Source organism: Vicia villosa, linkage group LG5, assembly GCF_029867415.1.
Source record: "Vicia villosa cultivar HV-30 ecotype Madison, WI linkage group LG5, Vvil1.0, whole genome shotgun sequence".
NCBI classification, from domain to species: Eukaryota; Viridiplantae; Streptophyta; class Magnoliopsida; order Fabales; family Fabaceae; genus Vicia; species Vicia villosa.
The window spans coordinates 70,441,668-70,451,948 of record NC_081184.1 but is presented as its reverse complement, the minus strand read 5'-3'; positions in this window follow the sequence as shown (position 1 = coordinate 70,451,948).

The following is a 10,281-nucleotide window of genomic DNA, read 5'->3' as shown; positions in this document are numbered from 1 at the left end:
TATGAATGCATAACATTGGTTAATTGTGAATGAGACTCACCCTTACTTGTTGACATTTTTCAAATTGAGGAGTAGCGGCATTAGTGCTCGGTGAGGATGACTCGTAGAGTTTATCCGTTATTTTGGGTCGTGTCGTTCATGCTCTGATCTTGTTACACTGGGGGAACGCTAGTATAGAGTTTTGATTATAACTCTATCTACTTGTTTTGGATTTATTTTGTGGGATATTGCATACATGATGTTGTGCTTATCCGTTGAAGAATGTTCCGCTGTGTACAAATATGATTATGATAATTTGATGATTTGTTCCTAAGTGTGGCATGACAATTGACTTATGATAAATTGATTTCTTTTAATTGTGGCACCCTTGTTTTTATGTTTTACTCTGGATTTTATATAATTGCCGCGGGGTTTAGATGGGTGTTACATGTTTGATTACAAACAATATGTCACACACAATATTGAAATAATATGTGAGATAAAGTAATTTGAATAATCGATAAACAATTAAACAAATAATTAAAAAAAGACACAAGCAAATGATAACCTAGTTTGATGTAATTATCACATATGAGATCTCATCTGAACTCTCCAATATCAATGTCTTTTTTATTATACTATCCGTGAGTATCAACTCAGGCTCTCCTTGAATATGGGATCCCATCATTTCCACTCAAAAACTCTCTAAAGTATTTGTAAGAAAAATATTATGGACGTTACAAACTTCACGTATACAAACCAAAAACTTATCTCTCCTAGGTAGTAACGAATAACAAAGAACAAATTTTTACATAAGTAAAACACATTGCAATTCTCGATGACTAATATCTCGGAACGTGTCTATTCTTTTTTTGTCTTATTCATCCACAAGGGAAGTCAATCTCTTTATATAAAGACATCAATCCAGCTAGAAAGCCCATTAGGGTAAAATAAAATTCATAACATATTCGATTTTTGGCAAATTAAATCTTCCAATCTTTAGCAAATTAAATTTTTAATTTTGCGGACATTCTGACTTTATGTGCCCTTTTTTTCGCACTCGAAACAAGTTGGAATAACAGTTAATTTTTCTTCTGTAGTTCTTGAGGTTATTTTTGTGCTTTAGAAGTTATGTGAATTTGCAAAATATGAGATACACGTCTTCACGACATTCACTTTGACAATCTTTCATCCTCCAATTCTGTGTGTTTGACATCTATAGCAATTAGTATGAAAATTTTCTTCTTTTTGTCGCCTTCTTCGTTCTCATATAGCCTTTTTAATTTTATTTCGTGTTCCTATAATTTTCTAAGCAAAGTATGTAAGTATTGAGTGTGCCTAAGAGGAAGGTGATTTAGGAATTTAAAATATTATTCAATTCTTATGAATATTGATTCTATCTTTTCTGGTTAGGTTAGAAAATCAAAACGATAAAGTGCGGAAAGTAAAGAACACCAATAAACTACGCCTATTCGTAATCTATTATGGAATGGATACAAACTATTTTTAGTTTTTCAATTCATACACAGATTTATGACTATTCGTTAATACGTAGGACCCTAATAATCATTTGAAAAGAGGAAGATGCTATTTCTAGTTTCTTTCATACCTGTTGTCATACCCCAATTTTTGACCCTAAGATCATATATCATTCATATCCCAATCATTAATCAAGAGCTTCACTTGGAAGTTTTGTTTGTGCTGTTGCACTCACCTCATCAATAAGAGGGACCATCAAGCACCAATGATTGTTTATCTTATATGCATATTATGAAGGATAGAAAAACACTTAGAAAGGGGGGGGGGGGGGTTTGAATAAGTGTAGTCTAAAAACTTGAAAGATAAAAACAATTTGCACAGTTATTTTTATCCTGGTTCGTTGTTAACTAAACTACTCCAGTCCACCCCCACAGAGTGATTTACCTCACCTGAGGATTTAATCCACTAATCGCAACAGATTACAATGGTTTTCCACTTAGCCCACGACTAAGTCTTCTAGAGTATCCTGATCACTCTAGGAACAAATGCTTAGACACAAGCTAAGACTTTCTTAGACTATCCTGACTACCACGTGATCACTCTAATTACAACTGCTTAGACACAAGCTAAGACTTCCTAGAGTATCCTGATCAACACTTGATCACTCTAGTTACTTACAAATTAATGTAATCAATTCTAAGAGTATTGCAAATGCTTCTGAAAAGCTATAATCACAACAGTGATATTTCTCTTAACGTTTAAGCTTAATCTCACTAATATATTACAACAGCAATGTAGTGAGCTTTGATGAAGATGAAGTTTCTGAGCTTTGAGTTGAACAGCGTTTCAGCAAGTTTTTCAGAGTAAGTCCTTTCAGAATTGTTAACCTTACTTCTCATCAGAACTTCATATTTATAGGCACTTGAGAAGATGACCGTTGGGAGCATTTAATGCTTTGCGTATTCCGTACAGCATTGCATTTAATGTTTCACGCTTTTGTCAACTACCTCGAGCCTTGTTCATGCTGTGTCTACTGACGTTGCCTTTAATAGCTTCCAACGTTCCTTTTGTCAGTCAGCGTAGCCTGCCACCTGTACTTTCTTCTGATCTGATGTTTGTGTTTACAATGTTTGAATATCATCAGAGTCAAACAGCTTGGTGCATAGCATCTTCTTGTCTTCTGACCTTGAAGTGCTTCTGAGCGTGATACCATGAGAACTTCAGTGCTTCTGCTCCTGAACTCAAGTTCTTATGATGCTTCCATAGACCCATGTTCTGATTCTGCCTTGACCATCTTCTGATGTCTTGCCAGACCATGTTCTGATGTTGCATGCTGAACCTTCTGAGACAAAGCTTCTGAGCGCTGATTTGTGCATACTCTTTATATATTTCCTGAAAGGGAAATTGCAATGTATTAGAGTACCACAATATCTCACACAAAATTCATATCCTTGTTATCATCAAAACTAAGAATATTGATCAGAACAAATCTTGTTCTAACATATTATACTAACCCAAATACCAAAAATATTGCTTTGTTTCTTTGTAGGCTTTTGTTTTGTAGGTACCAAGCCAAGAAATGCAATAAACAAGGCATTTTCCACATTTTGGACTGATGAAATCGATTTCCCTACTGGGTAAATCGATTTCCCTGCAACAATTTTCAACAAAATCACATTCTGGACAGCATGAAATCGATTTCCCTCCTGGGTAAATCGATTTCCCTAGTGTATTTTGCGCCAAATTCTCTTCTGGAACAGAGTGAAATCGATTTCACTCCTGGGGAAATCGATTTCCTTGGGGCGAAATTCAAAAAAATTAGAGAGGGAAGCTTAATTTGATTTTGGCACCTATTTTCTTTGACCAATTTTGTCATTTTACCAATTTGCCACCTCACCAAAGTTAATTCCCTTCATTAATTCCATTTTAACCTCATTTTACCATTTAAACACCAATTAAACACAAGATTAATTACCAAATGCCAAATGACCAAATTGCCACTACTCTTACTCTCATCCTATAAATAGAGGTCTCTACACTCTCATTTCTCAAGCTTGGAGAGCCAAAAAATTGCTTGCAAATTCATTTCTCACCCTTTCCAAAACCCTCACCCAAAGTTCATTCTCGTAGAATTAGTGAGATTCACATTGAATCTTACTAATTTAGAACTAAACCTCCTACATTTCACTCTTTTCTTTGTTTGTTCATCTCCCATTTTGAAGGATCTACACACTTTGTGCTTGTTCTTGAAGCTACTTCAACATTTGTCTCAAGAATTGGTAAATTCCTAAATTCTAAGATGTAGATCTTTGTTTCTTGTGTTCAATGCATCTTTGATGCTATATTGGTTCTATTTGATGGTGATTTGGTGGAAAATTCGTGCTCAAGTTGATGTGTGACCATAAGGTGTTTGTATATTTGTTCAAATCAAGTTTCATGCCTTTAAATGATGTTTTTGCTGAAATTTGCACTGGTGAAATCGATTTCCTTAAGGCTGAAATCGATTTCATGTTGTACGTGACTTGTTTTTTTTTAAAACTGCACTATGGAAATCGATTTCCCCCTGCATGAAATCGATTTCCTACTGGCAGAATGCTTGTTTTTTCTATTTTTGACTTGTTTTTGGTTCTAACTCTTCTTCTACTCCTTTCTTTTGATATTTTCTTTGAATCACAAGTTAGAGGCCTAATTTCTCTCTAATTTCAATGGACTTAGGGCGTCGATAGGATGAGAATCCAAATCCGCAAAATTAAGTGATTGAAATTATGGATGAAAGGAGCTTTTAATGTGGTGCCATCTTTTGTTTCTCTTTATTTTGATCGATGAAAGTCATAACACCTTGAGAATTCTTATGGATTCTTGGTAAAGACTAGATCACTCACCTATTTTCTTTTCGTGCGGTATTGCTTTCGGAGAGTGATCTACATATCGCTTCTCTCGCATGCATTAGCACATAAAGTTTTGACCGGCCTCGTTGTAGGGTGATTTCTACATAAATCACTTGGCGATCTTCTTAACATAGCGCAATATTTCGTGTCCCGAATCAAAAAGATCAAATATGGAAGAGAATTGTATGCGGTTGATTTAAGACTTATGGAGATTTATCGTGTAGTCGTTATGATTTTATCAAGCTTCTGATAAATGTCCATTGAATTTAAATCCGAGAACATCCTTCACTCACCATCGATCTTCATTACTAACTTTGATAACATACTTGACAAGTTTCAAGATGGTTATCTTTAACATCTAACTGTAGCAACCTGCCTAAAAATTTATAACTTAGAGAGTCGCCACCTATTCTGAAGGGCGAATAGGAAACCCTACGCAGTATAGAGATCGGGGTAAGATACTACATTCAGGTCGAGGGAAGGTGTTAGGCACCCTCAACCCTTTCCTATTGGCTTTGAATCTAAGGTCAAGGTTTATGGCTAAAATATTGAGGTTTTATAACTAAAGAATTGAATAAGGGGAAAATTGAGATTTTAGGGAGGGGGACTCGCCTTGTTACCAAGTGCCTACGTACCTCCTTATGGAGGATCAGAGTCAACGTAGTTCGGGGAAGGGTTGTACGCCCTTAGAGTTGAAATTTGATTTGAAGGTTTGAAGGCTTTGAATAGCCTATCGTAGATAAAAATCTGTATTTTGAACTTGAAGTTTGAAAGATGTTTGAAAAGTGTTTTGAAGTTGTTTTAGATGTTCTGGGCGTACAACCCTGATTTGGCACAATTAACCGCAATGATCAATAGGTTCGATCACCATAGTCAAAAGATTAGGGGTTTTGCACCATTACCAATTCAAATCGATTGATTCGATTATCACTAATAATGAATTAATGTGTTTTTATTATTTTTATGAATTTTATTTTTGTATTGTTACCCCTCATAACCGATTAATACGATTACAAATAATAACAAATTAAATTTAGAACAAGGGAGGATTAATCATCACAATCAATAAAATAATTGCAACCATTTAATCAAATAGAAATTAATTGCATTTTAATTAAATAATCATTTTAATTAAAATTATTATTGACCATCACGATTGGTTGATTTAATCGGAACGAACAATAAATTATCATTTTTAAATACTAGCATCATATATTAATTTATTTATAAAAATAAATCATTATTATATGAATGAGTATTTAAAAAGAATTTAACTAAAACAAATAAATTAATTCAAATCATTTTAGTTAATAGGATTTTGATTCAGTATGAGTGGCTTGAGGGTGCATATTATAGGGGATCAGATCCTGGGCATTAGATCTGAGTTGGTAGTGGCTGAAGGGTCAGATTTTTGAGGGTGTATGGTGGAGCCTATGGACACGTGAGCGTGGGATTAGGAGTTTGGAAATTTAGAAAAAAAATATATGTAGGAGATGGGGTTCGAACCCACACCCCCTCCCTTGCCAGCACTCACGCTTACCAACCCAACCAAACGCTTTAGTCGTTTGACACACGTGTCTGATACATCATATGTGAAAATCCCAGGACATAATGGAAACACGCGCCAGTTTTCAAATGAACCAACAAGATGATGACACGCCATCATCTTCCTCACAAGACCTGCAATTTTTCTGAAAAAATGGCTACGAAATAGCTACGGTTTTGGGTTCGTAGCAACTGCATTGAAAAATAACGAATAGCTCATACAAGGACATAAATTTTTCGCGAATCTCTCATTCTCTTCGTCCCAATCCCGTGAGTTTGATGATGCTATTAATCGCACCTAATTTAACCCCTAAAAGAAAACCCTAAATTGCAAACCCTAGACCTTGGATCGGCCTTCAATGGCAAAACACGCTTAGGTCATGCAATTTCAATCAAAATCATCCAGAAACAATCCCCACATGATAACAAAGCATAACACACAAACAATTTCACGTGAAAACACAAGGATTAGTCTAATCGATTCAAAGTTCAGTGCGACTTACCAGGGCCTATATGGAGATATTCTGGGGTTGTTGTTGAAGCGTGATGATCCAGATACGTTCAGAATGATCCAAGGAAGCTATAGCAATGCTTGAATCCCCTTAAAACCCCTCCAATCTTTGAAACCGAATTCCACTTTTGAAGGTTTTTTCTTGTTCTTGCTCGCGCCTCTTTTCTCCAGAAATTCGTCCCCCAATCCTATGGCTCGTGTTTAGTACTTATAGGAGGACAAAATTAGGTTAAGAAATCATGCCCAAGGTCTTTGAATCAAATCTTTCCATGTTTGAAAATTTGATTTTGTTTCTTGAATCTCAAGCTACTATTCTTGGCCCAAAATTGATTTTTCTTCCTTAATCCAATTACCACGAAATTGATAATATATTTTGTCATTAACATTGATTTGAAATCAACAAAATATATTTTCTAGCAAAATATTTGATTTTCTCATTTATTTAAATCAATAAATCAATTTTTAATGAAATAAATATTTTAAAAAATTCAAATAATATGTTTAATTTCATGGCATCTTATTTTGGGTATATTAATAACTTGTGGACCAAGTTTGCATAAGAAAACCATAGGCCCATTTGCAAAATTCCTTAATTTGAACCCTCCTTTTTCACATTTTGCCTCCAAAAATCACCTGACTTTGATCAAGCATATCTCCTTCATTTTTTAAGCTATGAGGGAGTTCTAATACTTTTTAGAAACCTCAAAGTGTCCTCTACAAGCCACTTTGGAACATATTTTTCATTTGGAGCTTTTATCTTGATCATATCCTCTCTGACAAAAAATTGCTTTTGAAGGATGCCTGAAAATGACCTGTAATCTTTTGCACTGTATCTCCCAAATGAATCATTTCTAGCCCTGGCTTGTGAGAGACAAAGTTGTAGCGAATCCAATTTCCTTCAAAATAGGCTTTGAGTGGGGCATTTTTGATGTTCCATGTGAAAGTTATGCCCAGTCAAAGTTGGGTTGACTTTCTCCTAAGAAACCCTAATTTGAACCTTTGTGTATTTGTTCATCTCTGAGTTTCTATTAATGGAATCATGATCAATCTTTGATCAAATGATGGTTGTACTTCACATAATGGATGTTGGCCAATGATCATAGTTTGAATCATGCTTTGATTGCAGTTGACCTTCAGGTTTGAGTCAGTCGACTGTGGATCTTGGGGATTGTTTGAGCAAAGCTTTGGCATTGAATCTTGGACCTTGAATCATTGTGAATGGAACATGAAGGGCAAATTTTGGGGTATGACAGCTGCCCCTGTTCAATCTTCTTGAACCTGAAGAGGTAGAAGATGATTGGACACTGAAATGCCCTGAAATTTGCTTGCGTAGGGAAGGAGTTCCGCAGGAGATGGGCTTATAGATGCCACCCATTTGTTTGACAAGATGCTTGTCCAGAGCATATGCTCTTCATACCAGGATCATATTAATTGTATCTGAAGATACGGAGTAATGTCTTACATAAGACTACTTGAAGAGGTTCCTGAATAGGATGTATCGCAGATTGATGCGAAGAGGCTTAGGTTTCGAATAATGCTTAGGAAGAATGTCTTGGAGAAGACTAACTGAGGAGTTCTTTAAAAGAACTAAGTGTGTCTTAGAAAAGATTGGATAAGCATTTTAAGAAGGCTACCTATAAAGGCACGATATGTCTTAAATAAGACTCACCTAGAAAGGCTCCTAAAAAGATATGAAACGTCTTAAACAGGACTCACCTGAAAAGGCTCTTAGATAGGATACGAGATATCTTAAACAAGATTACCTAGAGAGGTTCCTATAAAGAGAACGATATGTTTTAAACAAAACTTCCTAGAAAGGTTCCTACAAAGGACATGAAACGTTTTAAACAAAACTATCTAAAAAGATTCCTATAAAGGATATGGAACGTTTTAAACAAAACTACCTCGAAAGGTTCCTATGAAGGATATGAAACGTTTTAAACAAAACTACCTCGAAAGGTTCCTATAAAGGATATGAAACGTTTTAAACAAAACTATCTAAAAAGATTCCTATAAAGGATATGAAACGTTTTAAACAAAACTACCTAGAAAGGTTCCTATAAAGGACATGAAACGTTTTAAATAAAACTACCTAGAAAGGTTCCTATAAAGGACATGAAACGTTTTAAATAAAACTACCTAGAAAGGTTCCTATAAAGGTCATGAAACGTTTTAAACAAAACTACCTAGAAAGGTTCCTATAAAGGACATGGAACGTTTTAAACAAAACTACCTATAAAGGTTCCTATAAAGGATACGAAGCGTTTTAAACAAAACTACCTAGAGAGGTTCCTATAAAGGCCGTGGGACGTTTTAAACAAAACTACCTAGAAAGGTTCCTATAAAGGATAAAAGATGTTTTAAACAAAAATACCTGGAAAGGTTCCTATAAAGGTCGTGGGACGTTTTAAACAAAACTACCTAGAAAAGGTCAGGATATGTCTTACACAAGACTGCTTGGAAAGGTTAGGATACGTCTTAAACAAGACTGCTTGGGAAGGTTGATAATTGTCTTGGACAAGACTACCTGGAGAGGTAAGAAATTCTTTGATTGCTTCTGGATTGTCTTTGAAGAAAGACCTGGAATGAGGTATTGGAATTGTATCTGTCAAGATTGAATCGTTGATACGATCGTATTTGCACTGTAATTGGATGATAACATCCTTTTGAATATGAAGTGACCTGAAAAGGCAGCGTTAGTTTTATGCAATGCTATGATGCATGTTTCATGTAATGAGATTCTCAAAATAAATGAGAATTATGCATGTATGCTTATCCCACACTGCGGGATGTAAATAGTACAGGCGTGGGAAGATCAATTATGCCACAATGCTCCTTGTATGATGCTAGTGTGACTCCCCGATTATCGGAAATTTTGAGAGATGTGCCCCTTAATCTGAAGGAGGGACCTTTAGAGAGAACTTGAATTTCACCATGTCTTGCTTGATATGCATTGCCCCAGTGTTTGATTTTTTGAAAGATATGCCCCTAGTCAATAGGATCCTTGGTTGTATGCCCCTGTTTTAGGAAAACCCTCTGGATGTGGTTTCCCCATTCAAGAGTCTTTATCAGGAATGATCGTCTTTGATTAGACCAATTTTGAGGTCTCCTTGATGCTAAGTGTTGATTTGAATGTGAAGCAGATGCTTTTCAGGATGAGTCATGCACTTCGGTCACATCCTGATGGACATTGAGTTGCTGAGTACTCAGAATGAGGTGATGTTTTTTACAAGATTACCTGAAGAGGTCCTTGGAAAAAATGAGAAATTGTCTTAAATAAGACTGTGCTTTAAACAAAGCTCAAAGGGGTATGTTTGTGCAGAGGGTCAAAAATATTCCTATAGAGGATAAAGACTGTTTTAAGGAATGTGGGGTTTTAAACAAAACTTAGGGAAGAAACATCTTGAAGAAGATCACCCTAGAAAGGATGGTGAATTGTCTTAGAAAAGACTCTGTACTTTAAACAAAGTTTGAAAAGGTTCTTGAAAGCATAAGAGAAGTTTGAATATGTCTTAAAAGACTAACTGAGAAAGTTAGGAGATGTCTTACAGAAGACTACCTAGAAAAGGTTCGTAGAAAGGAATATGTCTTAGAGAAGACTGTTTGAAAGGGTTTGAGAATAGAAAGGATAAGAAAGTGGGTCTTTAAAGGACTGTCTGAAAAAGGTTCCTAGAAAGGGTAAAGAGTGTTTGAACATGTCTTAAAGAAGACTGTATGGACAGAGTGAGAAATATCCTATAAAGGTTCCTGGAAAGGATGTGAGAGTGGCATTGACACCATCTGATACTGAGTGACCTTTGCAACATGCCCCAGGTAATGGACTTGTGCCATGGGCTATCCAACATCTTTGAGAGATTCTATGGATCTTGATTTGTTTGC